The sequence below is a fragment of the Cryptotermes secundus genome, unplaced genomic scaffold (assembly GCF_002891405.2).
Source record: "Cryptotermes secundus unplaced genomic scaffold, Csec_1.0 scaffold323, whole genome shotgun sequence".
In the NCBI taxonomy this organism is placed as follows: domain Eukaryota; kingdom Metazoa; phylum Arthropoda; class Insecta; order Blattodea; family Kalotermitidae; genus Cryptotermes; species Cryptotermes secundus.
In genome coordinates, this window is record NW_019738961.1 from 1,140,603 (window position 1) to 1,161,223 (window position 20,621).

General features: G+C 43.5%; 1 protein-coding gene across 10 annotated transcripts in view; it reads right to left on the reverse strand.

Moving 5' to 3' along the window:
* Positions 1-20,621, reverse strand: part of LOC111871432 (titin) — a 175,861-nt gene that overhangs the window by 122,319 nt on the left and 32,921 nt on the right. The gene's annotated exons all lie outside the window — the stretch shown is intronic.

Below are 20,621 nucleotides of genomic sequence, written 5' to 3' on the forward strand. Positions count from 1 at the left end.
GCCCGAATCCAAACAGATACAATGTAAGCATTTTATATATCAATGAACATAATACTGAATGATCACAAATTATGTAAATATATTCCACTGCTGTGAAAACATCTATAAAATTCCCTTGACCGTTTTCTAAGAGAATTTCAACCAATTTACACTGTTGGTATTTGTGTAGAAATCGCTTCAAGATGTATGCTCTCTGGATTAGTGTGGCACACCTGGTCTTAAAGCCAATTCCGGAGAAGGACCAGGGATTGTTAGATTGGGTGATCATGGTGGCCACAATTCTTTCGGTATCATCCTGGCTCCGAAAAATAAATTCATCCTATTCACTGCTGGCCGATCGCAATGACCGGGCGGTCTAAGATATAAAATGTCTTCGCCCGCTCGAACACTGGGGTCGTCAGTTCGAATCCCGTGCAAGACATGGATGTCCATGTTTGTTCTGTGTTTTGTTGGGTAGCGACCTTGAGACGGACTGATCCCCCGTCAAAGGAGATCTACCGAATGTCTAAGGTTAAGAAGGTAAGGTAAAGCTACCCTTCTAACAAGCCGTGAAGGTCCATAGGGTTTTAGATGTTGAGGTTCCATATTTTCTCTAGACAATCGGCTCACAGATGGCGATAAGTTTGTCAGCTTTATGCGCCGGCCGCCCTTTACCCCTCAGGAATAATCCTCGTATTTATTTCTGTTAGAGGCTGAGTCGATCCCAGGGCCATAGTGCGGCTGAAAGGATTCGTTGAATTAAAAATATCTACTTCATCGGGACTCAAACCCCAGATCTTCCGGCTTTTAGCATAGTGCCTCAACCAACTACGCTACCGCGTGCCCCTGTCTGAGGTTAAGAGACTTAAGTGAAATGAAGCGTTTCACGGATGCCCTAAACTTCAAAGTGGGAGCAACAGGAATAGAAGAAAAGGAGGAGGAGGAGGAGGAGGAGGAGGAGGAGGAGGAGGAGGATGAAGATGATGATGATCCACATCTGTCTTCTCCGTATGACATACAGCGTCATCTCTCTTAATATCAGGAAGCTCCCTGGGTTCTGTATATGCCTTATTACGCCGCAATTCTATACTGTTGTTCATCCTCTTAAGGTATAATTTTTAAATGGATCACCCTGTAGTTATAGAGCTATATACTACCTTTGGTGGTATAAATGTTGTCTTGGCCTTACATGGACAGGCTTGGCCGTTGTGTACGTGTGTGGAACTTGTTCTACACTTGTCATATATTGGCAGAAGTGCTCTCCATCTCTCTTACTCAGTACCCTGTAGGAACAGCGAGCAATGAACGCAGCAATGCGTTTCATTGTTTAGAAACTCATCAAGAGTTCCGTGTTCCCTGACGAAGTAGAATCCCAAGGGACTGCAAATGGCCCATAGATCAGTGACCTATGTGTCACGAAGCCTCGAACCTGGGCACAACTTAACCAGAGAAGTTCTTCAAAACAAATTAGCCTTTGAATCTTCATTTAGAAAAGAATATCAGTGTACAAGTCGGCGTCCTCTTACACGTCTTGACGGTCTGGGACGTTACTTAGGGACGTAAACTTGTCCATAGTGAAGGCAGGAAAGGAAAAGTTGTTCCTCTACTTAATTAATTAAGCACCGCAACAATAAGACACTAAAAGTATAACTCCTCCATTCTTGACCTCTGCACTAGCTTTAACAGAGTGGCCAGCTTCATGCCCCAGCTCTCTTGAGGACGTTGTGGGATACAGAAGAAGCTTTGACCCTACCTGAACTCGAATCCTCATTCCCTTGTATAGTCCAATCGGTATCCTAGTCATTAGACAGAATATGCTTACCCAGCTCCGTGTATGCGTGTATCTATGTATCTATTCTGCTCGGGCACGCGGTAGTGCAGTTGGTTGAGACACTAAGTTGCAATCCGGAGGGTCGCGGGTTCGATTCCCGATTATATCATTGGATTTTTTAATTGACCTAATCCTTCCAGCGTAAGGCTAATAATCTCACAGCCATCTGTGAGCCGATTGTATAGAAAATGTGGGAACCTCGAAGTATCACAACCCTATAGGCCTCCCTGGCCTGTTGCAGGGACAGCTTTACGTTCTCACCCCTCCTTGCCGTATTCTCCTTTTTCATCATTATTTTAAACATGCTGTAACTTAACGCTATGTAACATGAGCTACTGATATAGCAAAACGTAAAAATGTCCCTCTGTTTGATTAGTTAGGCACCACGCCATGAAGACGGGTGCGGGAGTTCAGGTATAGCTCCAACATTTTTGACATGGTTACTAGACGGAGATGGTCATCTTCCATGCTCCGGCTGCTTTAACCCCAAGGAGATCACCCTATGTACCCATTGGATAAGGGGAGAACCACAGCCTGTCTGAACATGGCCAGGAAACGAGCCCCGGCCGTCCAGTCCCTAGCCTAGCCCGGCTCACCATGAGCTACTGACAGCGTCCTGGCCGCTGTACATGTATACCGGGACACGCTCCCCGGTACCCTTGGGACAGGTGTCTGGATGGAAGAAGGAAGAGAAATATGTAGGGGGAAAAGGTAAAGTTGTCCTTGTACTTAATTAATTAAACACTACGCCATGAAGGCGTATGGGGGAGTGGATGTATAGATCCACATTTTCTAGACCTTGATAAGAGTTGGAGCTGAGTGGTCAGCTTCCCGCACCGGCTGCTTTACCTCCGGGGGAAAGAGTCGGCAGCACTCATTGAATAAGAGGGTGGGTGGGCACCAGAGCCTGTCTGGACGATTTGGAGAAGAGAAAATTCTTGACGCTACCGAGACTCGAACTCCGACCTCTCAGTCGTCCAGCCCGTAGCCAATCGCTATACCGACTGCGCTAGTCCGGCTCCGAAATATGTAAGGCTACTACCGGAAATCGAACTTCTATTCATGGATCGTCCAGCCCGTAGCCAGTCGCTATATCAACTGTGGATAAAGACCGTACAGTTTCCAAACGGGTAGAAATCCATTTACACAGGTGGCCGTTGTATTTACTTGCCGTGAATGTTTAAAGGTCTTAAATAAGACGTGAAGTAATAGGAAGACACTTCTGTAACTGCTTGCATAATAATCGTCTGGGAGAAGATATCTTCAGACGAGTGTACCCCAGGAGGAGGAGGCGCGCGTGTAACGCCGCGAGGGGACGCGTCGCAGTTCGGTAAGCATGAAGACCACTATACCACGCTAGGATGCTGTTACTCTTTGGCGCTCGGATCCAGCAAAGCACACAAGCCAAGAGTTCGGTGGCCTCATGGGAAACGTCAATGTACGAATTTTACAAGTATGGGCCATGAATCCCTGGGGTACTAGTGCTCCATTAACAATTTCTGGTATAAATTTCTCCTGACATCTAAAAATTCAATTCCCACCTCACAGAAAACACAGAATGTTAATTCAATAAATAAATAAATATATATATATATTCAAGAAGTTTATTCTAAAAATAATATGACACGTAGGGAAATATGGGCAAAACGCAGTTTATTTAATGTTAAGGCAGGCTGTCGGGATTGCGACTGACTACGGCCTGTACAACAGAGGGGTCTGAATTTGAGTCAAGAATTTTCACTTCTCCACGTCGTCAAGACCGGTTCTGGGGCCCATCCACCCTCCTATCCAATGGGTACCGGCAGCTGTTTCCCCAGAGGTAAAGCGGGTAAAGCGGGTAAAGCGGCCGGGGCGTGAAGCTGACCATTCACCTCCAACTACTGCCGAGGCCAAGATAATGTGGATCTATATGTCCACTCCCCAATACGCCTTCATGACGTAGTGCTTAATCAGTTACGCACAGGGACAACTTTATTTTAAGGCAGGTGGTAAGTATGGTCATCACTGTGCTATAAGATGTTAAGTCCACTGGATGTTTTAAAATAATTTCAAACCCACAAACTGTATGAAGTATATAATAACTGACCATTTTACATTCTAAGAATTGGACCGACTAAAAATTCTTCGGGCCGGTCACGGTAGCCGAGCGGTCTAAGGCGTCCACTGTCTTCGCTCGCTCGGAAGCCGGGATCGTGGGTTCGAATCCCACTCAGGGCATGGATGTTTAGTTTGTGTGTGTGCGTTTCTCTGTGTTTGTCTACGGGTAGTGGCCTTGCGACGAGCTGATCGCTCACCCAAGGAGTCCTACCGTATGTCTAAGATCTAGAAAAACAGAAGTGAACGGAGAAATTCATGGAGGTAGGCCTAGGCCCACTGGGGCTGTAGTGCCAAGGAAAAAAAATCTTCGAGGAAACAGCAGGTTTATTGATATTTCAGAGTGTTTCTAACATCGTTCCAGACACGATATTTAGGACATCTTCAGGAGACAACTTACTTTTCCCCCCCAAATACATGTGTAAAATCCCCGCACAAATACCACTGACGCGGATTCAACAACAGATCTGCTAAGGATTTGAAGAAATGGGTTGTGTTAGCCAGTAAAACACAACATATTCTTGTGCTTTTGTATCACGTGTTTCATGATAGAGAATTATATTTTAAACTTAAGTTTTTCGTATATTTGTGTTACTTCTGCATACAAAAACAAAAAACAAACTCCGTGATTTTAGTCCGCAAGCGAACTATACCGACCGAGCTACCGCCGGGGTCGGCGAAGTTAGTGCCAACTTTTGCGGATAAATGGTGACACGTGGTCAGGGCAACGGATCCCCAAAGCCGTTAATCTAGGTTTTCTTGACCGGAGCCGCAGTTTCCTTGAAAAAGCTCCTCGATTATCTTCACGAGGCTGAGCAGACACCGGTTATTTTTGTATACAAATAAATACGTGTACAAGTACATGCATATTCGTTTTTCAGTCTTTTGTCACCCTTATTTTCCTATACGTTTAAGACATGTTGATGAGACAAGATATTTGTAAAACACTTACTCAGATTCTTAACTATGACATTTTCTGGGAAATTCTAATTCGCAGGAGAAAGGTTTAACATTCAGGAATTGTGAATTATGGTCCTTATAATTGCATAGTTACCATGTAATTCAAGCTATTTAGTCTTTCCTTACCCTGAGCTTGATACCGTCTGATGAGAAGAGAGAGACACGATTTTGGGGCATTTACCCTTACTGTTAGAACGAGAGTTTCCTCAGTATCATAAAGACCTAATCCTACCGCTAAAGAACTATGAATTTGAATCCCATTTCTCCACAAACTCCGCCTGCTACCTGCTCAACGCTGGTTTCATTCTTTGTATAGTGACGCTGAGGTTGGAAGCAATATATTCCTCCGAAACGTCTGTTTACTTTCAACAGGCTACATGGCGATAGAACTTTTCATAAACTTCAAATTATACTTTCTGAGAAATTCCGTCGTGTTAACGGTACCACTACTGCAAAATTCTTCGATCAGCATTTTGGACACCACTGTCCTGGGTACTCAACCAATGTAACCGCAAGACTCCTGCTATCCATTGGCCGGTCAACGTCTGTCGTATGTCAGACCGTCTGCTTTGCCCTCGTAAAGCAAAGCCAGATACTAATACATACTGCAGTATAAATCAGTGTCAAGTCACACTTCGATAAGTCCTGACAACTTGACCATTCGTGGCATAGAGAAAACAAAATAAAACACGGACACTGCTGTATGTGTACAGTTAGAGTCTCTAGATGTTGCCGAGTGATACAAACTGCAACTTGTGTTCTATGTGTGACAGGGGCACAACTTGTATGAAGCTTGAAAACAGTAAAGAAGATCTAAAAGTTTGGTACGATGGTACATTGGTCACTCACTCATGGAGCTGAGCCCTTCTCGAGAAGCTACCAAACCAGGTATTTTATGAAACCCGAAGGTTTATTACTGTGCCCTCCACTGGACCCTTTCCTGAGCCAGATTAATCCAATTATTTCTATCCAATCCTATCTCTCCAAGATCCAATTTAATGTTGTCTGTTTCCTTTCTTTATGTCATGATTTTACCGTGCATTTTGGTGACGAGACAGTAACATATACTTAGTTTTCTCTGTGTTTACTTCTAGACCAACTTCTTTACTTGCGTCAATTAAAGTTTGTGTGCTTTCCTTTATGGTCTCTACATTATCACCCAATAGATTCACATCATCGGCTTAGGTCAACAGCTGACGTGTCCCGTTTAATTTCAGTCCTACCTGCATTTTCTGGACCTTCCTAATGGCATATTCTAAAGCAATGTTGTAAAGCAGTGGCGATAAAGCATCTCCTTGTTTTAGACCTTTCTGGATTGGACAATTATCAGACAAATGTTTACCTATACGGACTTTATCATAGGTTTCGTTTAAACAAAATTTAAGTAGCCCAATTAGTTTCATGGCTACCCCAAACTCTATGAGAACATTGTACAATACTTCCCTCCTAACTGAATCACAGGCTTTCTGGAAGTCTAACAATAGCTGATGTACTCTCTCATCGTACTCCCATTTTTTCTCCAATATCTGACGAATGCAAAAGATCTGATCTGTAGTTGATCTGTTATGTCGAAACCCACACTGATGATCCCCAATAATTTCATCTATATATGGACTTAACCTTGAGAGAAGAATACTGGATAAAATTTGTATGAAGTTGATAGCAGTGATATCCCCCGATAATTATTACAGTCAGTTTTATGACCCTTCGTGTGAACTGGTACAATAATAGACTCTTCCCACTGATCAGGAAAACTTTCCTTATGCCAAATAGAAGTAATTAGCTTATGGATCTTAGAACGTAATATTTCGCCTCCTGCTTGAATAAGTTGTCGGAATTTGTCACTACCTGGCGTTTTATACCGTTTCAATTTTGCAATAGCACTTTCAACCTCTAATGGTCTAGGATCGGGTACTAACAGCTCAGCTGTATGGATTTCTGTCTGCCTAACATCACTGACCCTATGTACATTCAATAACTGAGAGAAGTAGTTCCTCCACCAATTCAAAATGTTGTGGGAATCTGCAAGCAGATCACCGTTCTCATCCTTCACTAAGTTACTGCTAGGCTGGTAACCCCTCTCAGAGTCATTTATTCCTCTTTAATGTTCTTGTTTTTACTGTTCACTGCAAGCTCATCAATTCTGTTTTTAAATATTCCCCCTTTTTTTTCATTCCTGAAATGCCGCCTGGTTTCATGTCTTATATTGTTCAGATTATCCCCATTTAACTCGCTTGGATCCTGTATCCACTTCAATTTGGCTTGGTTCTTTTGATCTAATAATTGTAAGCATCCTTAATCGAACCAGATGGTACTATACATTAGTACAAATATTATGTTTCCGGACAAGATTCGTCGTCCAGTTTTCATCTGAAAACTCCTTTCTGTTTGTCTTTCAAAACATAACGTTTCGGAGACGACCTACTCAGTTGGACCCTATCGATAGAGCTATTCCCTATCTCCGGACACATGTGCCAGCTACATGATGGAGAATACAAGCCAAGCACAGCACGAACCATCTGCGAGAGTTAAGAAAACATTAATTTATTTAAAATCTACACGTATGGGGCATTGCGCCAGAACTAATTTAATGTTTTGTCCTAGCTCTCGCAGATGATTTGTGCTGTGCTTGGCTTGTATGCCCCATCTTGCTGCAGGTACAGGTGTCCGGAGATAGGGACTAGCTCTATCGATAGGGTCCAACTGAGTAGGTTTTGCCTGAAGACGGAGGCAGAATCCAGTGTCCGAAACGTTGTGTTTTGAAAATAAACAGGACGATGGGTGTCCAGAAACATAATAATTGTACTCCAAAATCAGGCCCAAGAAACAACTAAAATATTCTTGAATTTTCGATTTTAGGTTCTTACAGCGGTGATTATGAACGGTACTACCATTCAGGATGTCCACTTGTAGTGATAGGATATCGACGTTACGGAGTAACATACTGGTTTCCTCTTCACGGCCGAAGAGCAGGTAGAAGCAGCTACAAATCTCCAACCGATTTTTATCAGAAGGACGGGGCAATGCCTTGGGAACCTCGACATCCATGTATTCTCTATCAGTTCCCCACTCCCAACAAACGCCCACAATATCCCTCTACTTTTCTTTCGCTGTAATTTTATTCTACAGAATTTCAACAGTCTGGTGATCTAACATCTTACGCATTAACGAATATTTTGTTACAGTCATGTATTTAGGGGTGTGCGGGTTGTGGGTTGATGACCGGATTTACTGCACACTTATACAACTTGTTACTACACTTCACAAACCGCTATACGACATACCATGTTTTCTCTTCTCAATCCTCTTCGACTGCCATTTGCCTGCAGAACCCAACTCTCGACGAACAGGTCATTTGGAACTCAGGAACTCAACTGGCTCTTCTCCCGTCCAAGTCCAAGTCCAAGTCACATTGCGACTGACGGTCAGTCAGTCAGTAAGTCTCGGGATCGAGCACCCTGCTGGGGCTCATGATCAGATATTTATTGCTCCTCGACTGTTACCGTATTGTTTCTGTGGGGCGCTCTCTCTGACAAGAGGACGGATCTGTCTTTTGCATATGCTGCTGGTCCTTGCCAGCGCAGTGTTTCTCGGGTCCTAGTCCCTTGGGACTTGCTACCATATTTTACTGTCTCAGATTTGAGACTTCCCTTTTCGTCGCCTCCTACGACTCGCAGGGTCACGGTGGAGGTATTCGACCTCGCCTCAACACGGGGTACTGGCTATTCTCAACTGAACTCTTCTTTATAACCACTCTGCAAGGACGGAACAGAGAACACCACTCCCAATAATACCCCTACTGTTGTTTACCGATACGTTGCTTCGAAACGGGTTCTTTTATTAAATTCTAAATGGTTCTGACGATGGTGTAATATACAGAATCACTGGCTTTTTGGACCTTCCCCATCGTCTGATATTTTAGAAAATAGAAAAGACGGCGTTTCGGAAACTGCATCTGTTTCCGTCCTCAGGTGAGGATGGGGAATCATCAGTGATTGAGATTAGCTCTTCCTAAGGAGCCAAACTGAGTAGGTGTCGTCCTCCATTATCTGAGGATTAAAGCAGATCTAGTCTTCGAAACGTCGTGTTTTCTATTTTCTAGAATACCTGACGATGATTAAAGTCCAAACCCCCAGTAATTCTGTGGGTACTTCTATTATTGCTTGGGTATCCATTTCCGCGGTAACCCGATTACCGAGCCGTTGCCTAGCAATGAATTATCCTAGCTTTCCGGCGTCATTTTCCATTATTTTTTCTTTGAAGAATTAGGCCATCTAATCTGTTCCAATTTGAGAATAGATCCCAGAACTATGAATCTTACAGACAGTTGGTAGGACGGGGGAACAGCCCGTCGCGAGGCCGCTATCTACACAGGGCAACACAAACACATAAACAGTGCGGACAGACTTCCATACCTCGAGTGCGATTTCAACGTAACGTTTGAGCTCCCTGTAACCACTGGATAGGAGGTTGGGTGGGCCCAAGTGCCGGTTTCGGCGCTGTGATGCAGAGAGGAATCTCTGTCCTTTGTTGGGAAACGAACCCTAGCCATCCAGTCTCTAGACGTACCGACTAAGCCAGGCTCTTGATGCTGATACTGTTCAATTGTCCGACATTTTGTGCGTTCTTATACCTATGTGAGGTAAACACCTGGAAAACTTCGAAATGTGGTGTTGGAAAAGGATGTAAAAGATCAGTTGGACCGATTATGTGAGAAATGAAGAAGTGTTAATTAGAGTCAGTGAGCAGAGGAATATCCTACACGAAATAAGGAAACGGAAGGCTAATTGGATTGGTCATATCTTACGCAGTAACTGCCTTCTAAAAGAAGTTATTGAAGGAAAGATAAGAGGGGCGGATAAAAGTGACCAGAAGACGAGGAAGAAGACGTAAGAAGATGCTGGATGACCTTGGGGACAGAAGAGGATATTCTCATTTGAAGGAGAAAGCTCTAGATCGCATCAAGTGGAGGAAGTGTTTTGGAAGTGACTGTGGATCTGTCGTCTTGACAGATTACTGATGGATGAATGAGTGAGGTAAAAAGGTAAAGCTATCCCTGTAACAGGCCGTGGAGGCCCATAAGGTTTTGAGACACTGAGGCCCCTATACTTTCTAAATAATTGCCTCACAGATGGCAGTGAAGTTTTCAGCCTTACTCGTCGACTGCCCTTTACCGCAGGAAGATTCTTGGTACTCGTTTCTGTTAGAGGCTGTGTCAACCCGAAGTCCAAAGTGCAGCTAGAAGGATTAGTTCAATTGAAAAGTCCAATGACCTCATCGGCAATCAAACCAGAGACCTTCCGGCTTGTAGCATTGTGCCTCTGCCACTTATGCTACCGCGTGCCCCCTTATACTTACGAGCTGGATGGTAAAGTCAAAATGGTCGTACCAGGTCTGTCCGAACTTGTCCCTCCGTGTCATATATGGGGGCTTGTTGATGACCTTCGGACAGTAGGACCCAACATCTTGTCACAAAACACTTGAAAGGTTCATAGATCCCAGCTCACAAGTAGGCAGTAAAACTGTTTCTAACGCGGACCCAACCCTTCCCCGCCTGCAGGAAACTCAACCGCCATTAAATTCCAGGGTTTAAGGCAAATGCTTTGTTGAATACAGCCGAATAATTCAATGGATAGGAGCAACTAGAAAATAAATTCTTATTATGGCCTTCTTCTTTATGACAGTTAATACCCGGTGCCACAACCATCAAGATCACAGCCATGTCTGCCAACAACTTAAGAAATAATCAAAACTGAAAATTTGAAGAATGTGTTAAGTTGTCCTTGTCCATAACTAATTAAACGTCATACCATGAACACATATGGGGGAGTGAAGGTATTGTTCCGCCTTTTTTGGAACTCGCCACTAGATGGGAGATGAGCAGTCTACTTGGCGCCCCTGCCGCTTTAAACCTGAGGACATTGCCGCAGGTACTCATTGTATAGAAGACTGAGCTATCCCGACCCTTGGAAAAGGGAATACTACTAATATTCATAAACAATTTAAAATTCTTTTTTGAAACTGAATTCTGCTCTGATACTTCTCCGTTCTTGTGCAGCTCAGTCAGAAGTCGCTGGGTTTCGGTGTTTTATTTCACAGCAAGTTTCGGCCTGACTGGCCATCATTAAGTGTACAAGTCGTGTTCAAAAAGGTTGCTCTGCCTTCCTGCTTCTGGATCTTTTGTGATGATGGCCAATTAGGCCGAAACTTGTTGAGAAGAAAAGGCAAAAGAAGAAGCATGGAAACCTAGTGGACTTTGTATGAGCTGCCCAAGCACGGACAAGAATCAGAACAGTATTCAAGTTTATATACAGCGTAACAGGAAGCTAAAATATATTACTGATTTGTTTTAAAAATTGCTATTCTCTCGTTACTGTCGGGCGATCTGTAAAATTAGACTTCAACGGTTTAAAAGTAAGTTGAATCTGAAGTTCTCAGAGCAGTGACGGAAGAGTGAGAACTTCTGAATTGTAATTTTTTTTAATTCGCTTAGTGGGGGGTGGAGTCCAGCTGGGTACATTCGGCAAGGCGGCCACTGATTGGCCTATTGTAGACTGCCCCGGATGATTATGATGATTGAGAATTTGGTGGAATGAAGATTGGCAGGGGAAACCGAAGTAATCGGAGAACCCCCAAGCGCCACTTTGTTCACCACAAATCCCACTTCACCAGACCCGGGATTCTGAATTGTAACGCTGTGTATTTCGGATGGAGTCAGCCGAAGTTTCGGAGAAACATATTCGCCTCTATTTTCAATGCCGAAAAGTAAACCAAGAAAGAAACCAAAAAGTGCGACAAGTTTCTCCGAAACGTCGGTACTTCTACCGAACTGCATCTAGTAGATCTTAATCTTAGCTGAAACCGCAAGTTTCTAAGCAGATTTTCTCCCCTCACCCCCGAAACTGCCTGCCCTTGTCCTAAGGTCTCCTTATTCGTTTTCCTTTTACGTGTATCTCGACGTAAGAAATTAGTTGGGGCACTGCTTACTGAACAGATTATATATATGAGAGCCGGGATAGATCAGTCAATGTAGTGACTGGGTACGGGATGGACGACAGAAGGGCCGGAGATCCAGTCCCGATAGGGTCGAGAATTTTCTCGTCCAGACCGGCCCTAAGGCCTACCCTGCTTTCTATCTAGTGGATACTGTGTCCTTTTCCCCGGGAATAAAGCGGCCGGGGCGTGAATCTAACCACTCATTTCCCCAACTAGTGCCGAGGTCAAGAAAACGTGGATCTACACTAGTAAATCCAGTACCTCATAGGCCTTCAAGGCACAGTAATTAATTAAAGCACATGGATACATTTACCTTCTTACGTGCAAAAGCAAAGGAATCCATCGAACGACTGCTGTTGTATTGAAGCAGTACAGTGAAGTGAAGAGCAGTATGTATGGCCGGTAGCCAGTGCTATTTGGGGAAAAGGAAGTGAGGGCAAATGACCTCAAAGAAACGTTGCATTTAGCGGCCTACTGCTTATTTGTCTTCTTAAGGAAGTCAACATCCCCTTCTGGGGACAAGCACTGGATGACTTTTTCCACTTCTTTCACTTACACGTCTTTGTTTTTATTTCTGAGACTAGTTTGGCCAAATATCCAGAACCTGTTCCATCTCGAATCGAAGCAAAGTCTGCTACACTTTTAGCTCACAAACTGGTTTGAAGTCGGTGTTAGTCACAATTAACACGGATGTGCCAGTGATCATGTATTATGAAAAAAAAAAGAAAAAAGAAAACTAAGAGCTATTACGAAAAACTTTTTGCAGCAGTCGTGCAATTAATTCGTGACAGTTCGATTTTATTGTGTCATTTAACTCGCGAATTAATGATATAAATATCTTTACGGTTCTAAACATATCAGGTACAGAGGTTACTGCACACGCCACCCAACTGTACACTCAATATTTTATTTGAATGTTTCGTATAATTCTCATATAAAACTTCGATTATATACCCAAATATATTTACTGACTGATCTTCAAAATTGAGATACAGCGTGTTTCCTTTTGGACAGGAAATGACCGACAGACTTCATAGAGCTGAATCCTACTTGAGAAGCCACTAGTTGCTCAGCCACTGGAGAAATTCCTAGCATTTTATGCAATACATACAGCATTCCCGTCCTGTTTCTAATATACTTTTTTAATATTATCCTCCCATCTACTTGTAAGTCTCCATAATAGACTTTTTTCCTTCAGGTTTCCTTACCAGAACACTGGATGTACTCGCCTGCCATGCGTGCTAAATGCCCTATCATGTCACCATTATCATTCTTATGCTTTGCGAGGAGAACCAACTTATGAAGCTCCTCATTATGAAATTTTCTGTTATTCTATTATTTCGTCTTACTTAGGGCCTAATAATTTCAGTGTCCTATTCTCAGACACACCCAGTCGATGAGGAAACTGAACTTTTAAATATTATTATTATTATCATTATTATTATTATTATTATTATTATTATTATTGAAATTCATTAATCAAAGAGTTAATATGAATTAACGTCACGCTAAAAAAATTAAACGTGGAAAAAAAGAATTCTTCCGGCTAACGGGACGTGATAATGTCGCATCTTGTTTCATTTTGGATTCCCTTCTTGTGATGAATGAATGAATGAATGAATGTACGAGGGGTAGGCCTCCTCGGCCCTTGCACCGCGACCTACAGTGGTCTCTTGTGCTTCCTTTCGTGTGATAGTCCTGGACATTTATAACTTCGCAGTGGATAGCCGGTCGATGTTCGGGAGTCACAACTGATTTATAATCGTTAAGTGACTTCACTAATACATCACGAGGAGCGAAAAGAGTGTGAGATTCAAGCATGCAACAGTAACAATGCCTGAGGAATTCTCGTGACCTGTGTAAGGAAGCATAAGTCACTTTCTGTGCGTACACTGCTAGCAGGAAATTTCCCAGTATAAAAAATCTGGTATCTAAATTCTCCTCAACACTAACTGATTTTAAACATTACTGTATTATGAGATGCCTCTGTGGTCTGGTGGTCAGAGTTCCTGGCTACATATCCAGAGGCCCCAAGTTCTATTCCGGGGGCCACCAGATTTTCTGAGTAGAGGGTCTGGAACGCGGTCGACTCAGTCTCGTGAGGATAACTGAGGAGCTACTTGAATTGAAAAGTACGTGTATAAGTTTCGGTCTAGAAAAATGAGATTAACGCCCGTGTGAATCCTTTGCGCTGACCACGCGACACCCTCTATCCACAAAAGTTAGCCCTAACTTCGCCGACAAGCGGCGATCGCTCGGTCGGTATAGTTCGCTTGCAAACTAAAAGCCACGGAGTTTAGCTTAGTTTTTAGTATTCTGAGATGCGACACTGTGTAGAATGTCAGAGCATCACAGGGGTTTCACAGGACTATACTGCCTCCTTTATCAGGGTAGAAAAGTAGATCGAAAGTGGGAGGTGAAAAAGAACTAAAACCAACACTGTTCGCAGGCCAATATAAACGGTGACATTAAGAATAGAGAGATATACAGAGGGCAGGTGTATGGAACGAAGAAAACGTAGGAGGGAAATATGGGTAAAATTATCTGAAGAATATAAATAAGGTGGTGAAAATAAAATACATACGGTGAAGTGAAAATAAAATAGAAATACTGGGGGAAGGATGTTCAAAAGAAACACTCGTATGAACACAAAGAGATAAGCCTAAAAGAAAGCAAATAATGCCAAAGACAAGGATAAAAGTGAAATTGATTAGAATTAAAAAATAAATTTTAGAGGATTAGTTGGGAGGGGGGAAGGGGAACAATCGCCCTGCTGACCAACCACATGGAGCTAAGCCCCTGAGAAGCTATCAGCTGCTCAGCTATTGAACTCCCAACAATTAATGGTACCCGAAGATTCATTGCCGTATTCACAAGAGCCCACAACTGGTCCCTATCCTGAGCCAGATCGAACCAGTCCATACAACTCATTCTTATTTCTCTAAGATCCATTTTAATACTATCCACTCACCTACGTCTTATATTAGCAGTTTCATTCTCTGAAATGTGACTCAGCGTGGCGGTTTTACAATGGAATTTTCTGCCTCCACCTTTAAGATGGAAGGAGTGAGAACACGAAATTGCAAAAAAAAAAAAAACACTCAGGTGAGATTCATCATGTCTAAATTTCATTAAAAGTCAAATTCACTTTAGCCTCTTAGGGAGGGAGCCCAGCTACACCATGGCGACATCAACTACAGGTACTTGAAAATGTGCGTAGATTTTATCTCAGCGAGTCTGCGAAGTCGAGTCGGAATTCATGAATATGAGTTCTCTCTCAGTCAGCAGAAAACATTATCAAACGTCACGATTGCATTATAAGGACACACCTGGTGTGCATGACACACCAGATGCTCCACTGCATGTGCATGTATTCGCCGTCAGCGACCAGGGTTCATACATCACCCGGTAGGAGGCAGGCACATCTGCCTGCATCCGGTGTTCAAGCGGATAGTGGGCCGATGTGTCCTGCGAGGGCATGTACTTGACCTCTACAAGTAAACCTCAAAAACTTTTTTTCCCGAAACCATTTCTCAAATCAGCTATGTGCCAGATAAGATTGCAGACAAACACAAGTTCGTTCTTTATTCAAACTTGTCCAACTTAAATTCACTTTGGAATAGTGGAACATCTGTAGTTGGATACTTGTTACTGACATGTTGAAACCACTGTCAATTTTTGCCACTGATGTTCTCAGGATTATGATTACTGTTTTCTAGGATGTGATATGATGTATTTTGGTGGAGGCTTCGCAATACGCAGCTGCCTCCATCCTCAGGAGATAGACAATTGTTCTTCGCCGTTTTCACTAGGAAGATCACTTGTCTTCTCGGACGTACCGTTATGGAATATAGATATTGTGGCGTGCCGCCTAAAAGCAAGAATATCTGAGTCGCAGAGGGCGTCCATTATTAGGCAACGGTTTTGTATCATTGTCAGGATGACTATGAAAGAGGTTCAGGCGACAATGCATAAATAACAGGCGTTACCACGCAAGTGAAAACTCAGAAGTCCCATCGGCAATGAATACACAAGCGACCGGTGCATAGAACACGTGAAACGGAATCCTTGAAGGTGTCTTCTAGTTCGTCCGAAGGTAGAATATATTGTAAGAGACTAGACCAGATCAGACAGAGAACAGAACAGAGAACAGAGAACAGAGAAGAATTGAGTTAATTAGAACGGAGCTGAGAGCAGAAGAAACCAGCTCAACCAAGAAAGAGAAGACGAAACGTGAGAGACGACAGGCTAACCAGGCTGCATTGCATGGAAGACATTTCTGAGTGACTGTAATTGTAATTTTAATTGCAAACAGCTTCGTCCAATCCGGAACCCACAAATTTCTTGTCGCGTTACCAGAATTCGTGACAATATTTACCTACGTTTCGAAGTAATTAACTTACCAAACTACAAGGCGTCACATTGCAGGGGATCGTAACTATTGTCCTTGGAATTACGGTGACGATCATCCAGACTTTGGGTAACGCATATTTGAACATCATACAAATTTACTGTAACGACTGGCCTTGAATTGAGGTTTGTGGCACTGCTTGTTACTGCTAGCTACTTTGCAGGCGTCACTACCTACCGACACTTTATAATGTGTGCTGCATATGTAACTGACAGCAAGGCGTTGTCACACGCACGCATTTTTGGCATGCAAAACGTCAGACAGGTTCACGCACTACCGAGAACATTTTTCTTTTGGAAGGGATATCTATTAGCAGCGCAGTACCTGCCCATATTTATTCCAGTGCCCTCTTAATTAAGCATAAAGTTACGAAGATGTATGGGGGAATGAAGTTACAGCTCCGCTATTCTTGATCTCGGCACTAGATGGAGGTGTAGTCAGCTTCACTACCCAGCGGCTTTAACCCCGGGGAAACAGCCCCACGTTATCCACAGGATAGGAGGCTGCATGGGCTCCAGAGCCGGTCTGAAAGCTATGAAGAGAAAATCTTGCTCCTACCGGAAATCGAAGCCCGGTCGTCAGCCACTTACTCATTATTGTACTAACTTGAGTTATTCCAGCCATATGCACGCTTAATTTGCTGTAGTGGAAGAGCATGATCCATTATACGCAAATGTCTTTCCTCAAGGAGTGAGTATGCTTACTAATGCAACATGTTTTGTGTATCTCTATTTCAAATAGGTAATCAAATTTTGCGCAACTAGATGTGGATATCACCCCACTAGAAGCCACCCCAGCGCCAAACCCTTTAATTTCCTACATTCGGTAGTAACAATATACAAAATGTGCCGTTAATTTAAAGACGTTAATATTGCGGAGGACTGTGTGAGGCGTCACTCAGCAGGTGGAGAAGCGACTCCACGTGTTTGGGCGGTGACGTACGTAACTCAGTGTTTCATAGGCTACTAGCTGAACCGCAGAGGTACCGGAGTTCGGGTCCCAGAAGGTTCAAGTTTTCTCTTCTCCACGTCGTCAAGACTGGTTCTGGGGCCCATGCTACCCCTTTCCAATGAGTGCAAGTAACTCTTTCCTCATGGGTAAAGTGTCCGCGGCGCAAAGCTGACCGTTCACCTTCAATTAGTGTCGAGGTCAAAAATACGTGATCTATACATCCACTCCCCCATACGCCTTCATGGCGCAGTGCTTAATTAGTTAAGCACAGGGACAACTTTACCTTCGTTTCATTGCGTCACTGAATGGATAGCACTGTGCTCACAGACAGGCTGGTTTTCTTTTAACGCCTTTAACAAGTGGGAGGTATTCTTTGCCTCCCTCATCCTAACCTCTTTACTTAACCCCAGAGTCTTAAATTTTGTTGAAGTAAAGGTAAATATACCGGTCACAGTGGCCGCGCTGTCTAGTAACTGTCTTCATTCGCTCAAACGCTGGAATCGTGGGTTCTATTCCCACTCAAGTATTTATTCTGTGTCTGTGTTGTCCTGTGTGTAGGTAGGGACTCCTCTGTGGTCTAGTGGTCAGCGTTCCTGGCTACAGAACCAGAGGTCCGGCGCTACCAGAATTTTTCTGAGAAGTAGTTTGTCTGGAACGGGGACCACTTAGCCTCGTGATGATAATTTAAGAGCTATTTCAAGGAAAAGCGGCTCCGGTCTAGAAAACCGAAATTAACGGCCATGGGGATTCGTTACGCTGACCGCGCGGCACCTTATATCGGCAAAAGTTGGCACTAAACTTCGTTGATAAGCGGCGGTCGCTAGGTCGGTATAGTTCGTTTGCGAACTAAAATCACGGAGTTTGTTTTTTATGCCATTATGGCGTATTGGGGAGTGGAGGTATAGACCCACTTTTCTTGGCCTTGGCACTAGATGGAAGTTTGTTTTGTGTGTAGGTAGGGGCCTTGCAATGGGCTGATCACTCGTCCAAGGAGTCCTACGGTCTTTGTAAAATATACATTATGAAACTGAAGAGGAGGCCAGGGCCTAACAAAGGGCTGTAAAGCCTTTAATGAATGATAAATGTTCCCAGTTCTTAATGAAGCACATCATACAGACGCTAAGGAAATGAAGTTAGGTCTGCATGTTATTAACCTCGGTAGCAGACACAGGTAAATGTTTAAATTCAGCCCCTGGGCGCTTTAACTCGATGAAGAGCCAAGGGCATGTACTTGATATGAGATTGGCTTGGTCTGAGAGCCAGTGTGGACCATGCCACGAATCGAACCCCGGTTCGCGGTCGTTCAACCCATAACCTGTTCGGTATACTAACTGAAGTATTTCCCGTCAATGAATGGGAAGCTAAATTTATTAACACAGAACGGAAACAGGGAAATATAGGCCTGTTTCACACTAAAGTCTTCCCAGATGTTGGCTACACAGCGTTTCTTCACGGTTAACATAAAAATATCTTGGAATTGCCAACATAACGGCGAACTAAGCTTTCCGGTTATGTTTCTGCCCCAGGTGGGTCCACTTTCCTCTACTCCAAAGGGCAAGAAACAGTACAGGAGCAAGCCTTCTCATACTCCCAAGTCACGTTTGCATCTATATATAGGAGTACAGTGCTGCTGTCATCACTCCGCGGTCTGCAATCGAACTATACAGTATAAATTACGCGCTGAGAGGTTAGACAAGTTTTCTCATATTTCTATGCGGTTTGATAAGAAATGATTAAGGGCAAACCATATTTTTTTAATGCTAGTGGGGTGGTACTAAGCAACCTCGATCAGTCCTGAAGCGCTTTCTTAACCACTTACACTCATTAGAAGACATACGATTTTCCAGTCTTAATAACATCTAGCACAACTCTGTAATTTGGCCAGAGTAAACTTAATTTTCGTGCATGGATACTCAGTGTGGGTGTGTGCGTGCGCGGTTTTCGGTGTTTGTATACAGGTAGGGGCCAAGGCCCAAACTGAGGCTGTAGCGTCAAAGAAAAAAAAACATATTTTTCGTATGATTCTCAAATGAAAGAGCGATTATTTACCTACGTGCGTAACCGCTTGGTCTTTGCAGTGTATTTCCTTACATAAAGATATTCCGTGGTCTGTAGTCCGCAAGCGAACTCTACTGACCGAGCAGTACCAAATTTGCGGATAGAGTGTGACGCGTGGTCAGCGCAACGGATCCCCACGGCCGTTAATCTCGGTTTTCTAGACCGGAGCCGCTATTTCCTTACATATTATTTACAAAATGACTCACGTAATGACTGGAATAACTGCATAATGAGGAGCTTCATAACTTGTACTTAGAGTGATCAAGTCAAGGAGGATGAGGTGGGCAGGGCATGTAGCACGACTGAAGAAGGGAAATGAATATAGAATACTGGTGGCAAAGCCAGAAGGAAAGAAACCACTGGTAAGACCAAGGCGTAGGTGGGTGGACAATATTAGAATGGATCTTAGAGATATGATGGAATGGTATGGGTTGAATTGATCTGGCTCAGTATAGGGACTAGTGGAAGGCTCTTGTGAACACGGTAACGAACCTTCGGGTTCCATAAAATGCAGGGAAATTCTTGACTAGCTGCAGATTTGGCTTCTTGTCAAGAAGAGCTCGGCTCCATAAGTAAGTAAGTAAGTAAGTAAGTGACTGGAACTTTGCAGCGTGAAACTGAATGCTGCTTAGTAAAACATATAAACAAATGGAGACGGAAGAAGAGGGCGTGGCCTAATTTCATGAAATGACAGCACATTCTTTGTGGGGCTGAAAATATGGACGAAGAACTTCGCATAGAATTTTCAGCGCCCCGGCCGAGTTTCGAATTAGGCACGTCTTGAATATAATACAAAAGAATCGCAGGTTTCAACTTGCATGATTTGATGATTTGATTCTCGAAGATGCAAAAAATTTGAACCCAATTAGACCAATGTCTTGGTAATGGGTAAAAAAAGTTAAAATTATCCCTATAACAGCCCGTCGAGGCCCATAGTATTGTGAGACGGCGAGGCTCCCACATTTTCTAGACACTCTGTCAATCTATATGTCTACCTGTCTATAGCTGTACACTATTCTGTTGGATCTTGGCCGCTTTTTCAGTTTCTTTATCCTATACAGAGTCGGCAGGACTCCTTGGGCGGGGGATCAGCCCGTCGTAATGCCCCTACCTAAACAGAGGAATCCATGGCTTGAGTGGGATTCGAACCCACGATCCCAGGCGTTCGAGCGAGCGAAGACTGTACATGTCTTAGACCGCGCCGCCACTGTGACCGGCTGATCGTTGATTAGAGGACTGGAAAACTAAATGCTTAAGCGAACTGCGTGTTGTTGCTACCCGACTGCACAACACTTCTTTGGGTCCGTTCACTCAAGAATAAACCATTCATTCTTCTACAGA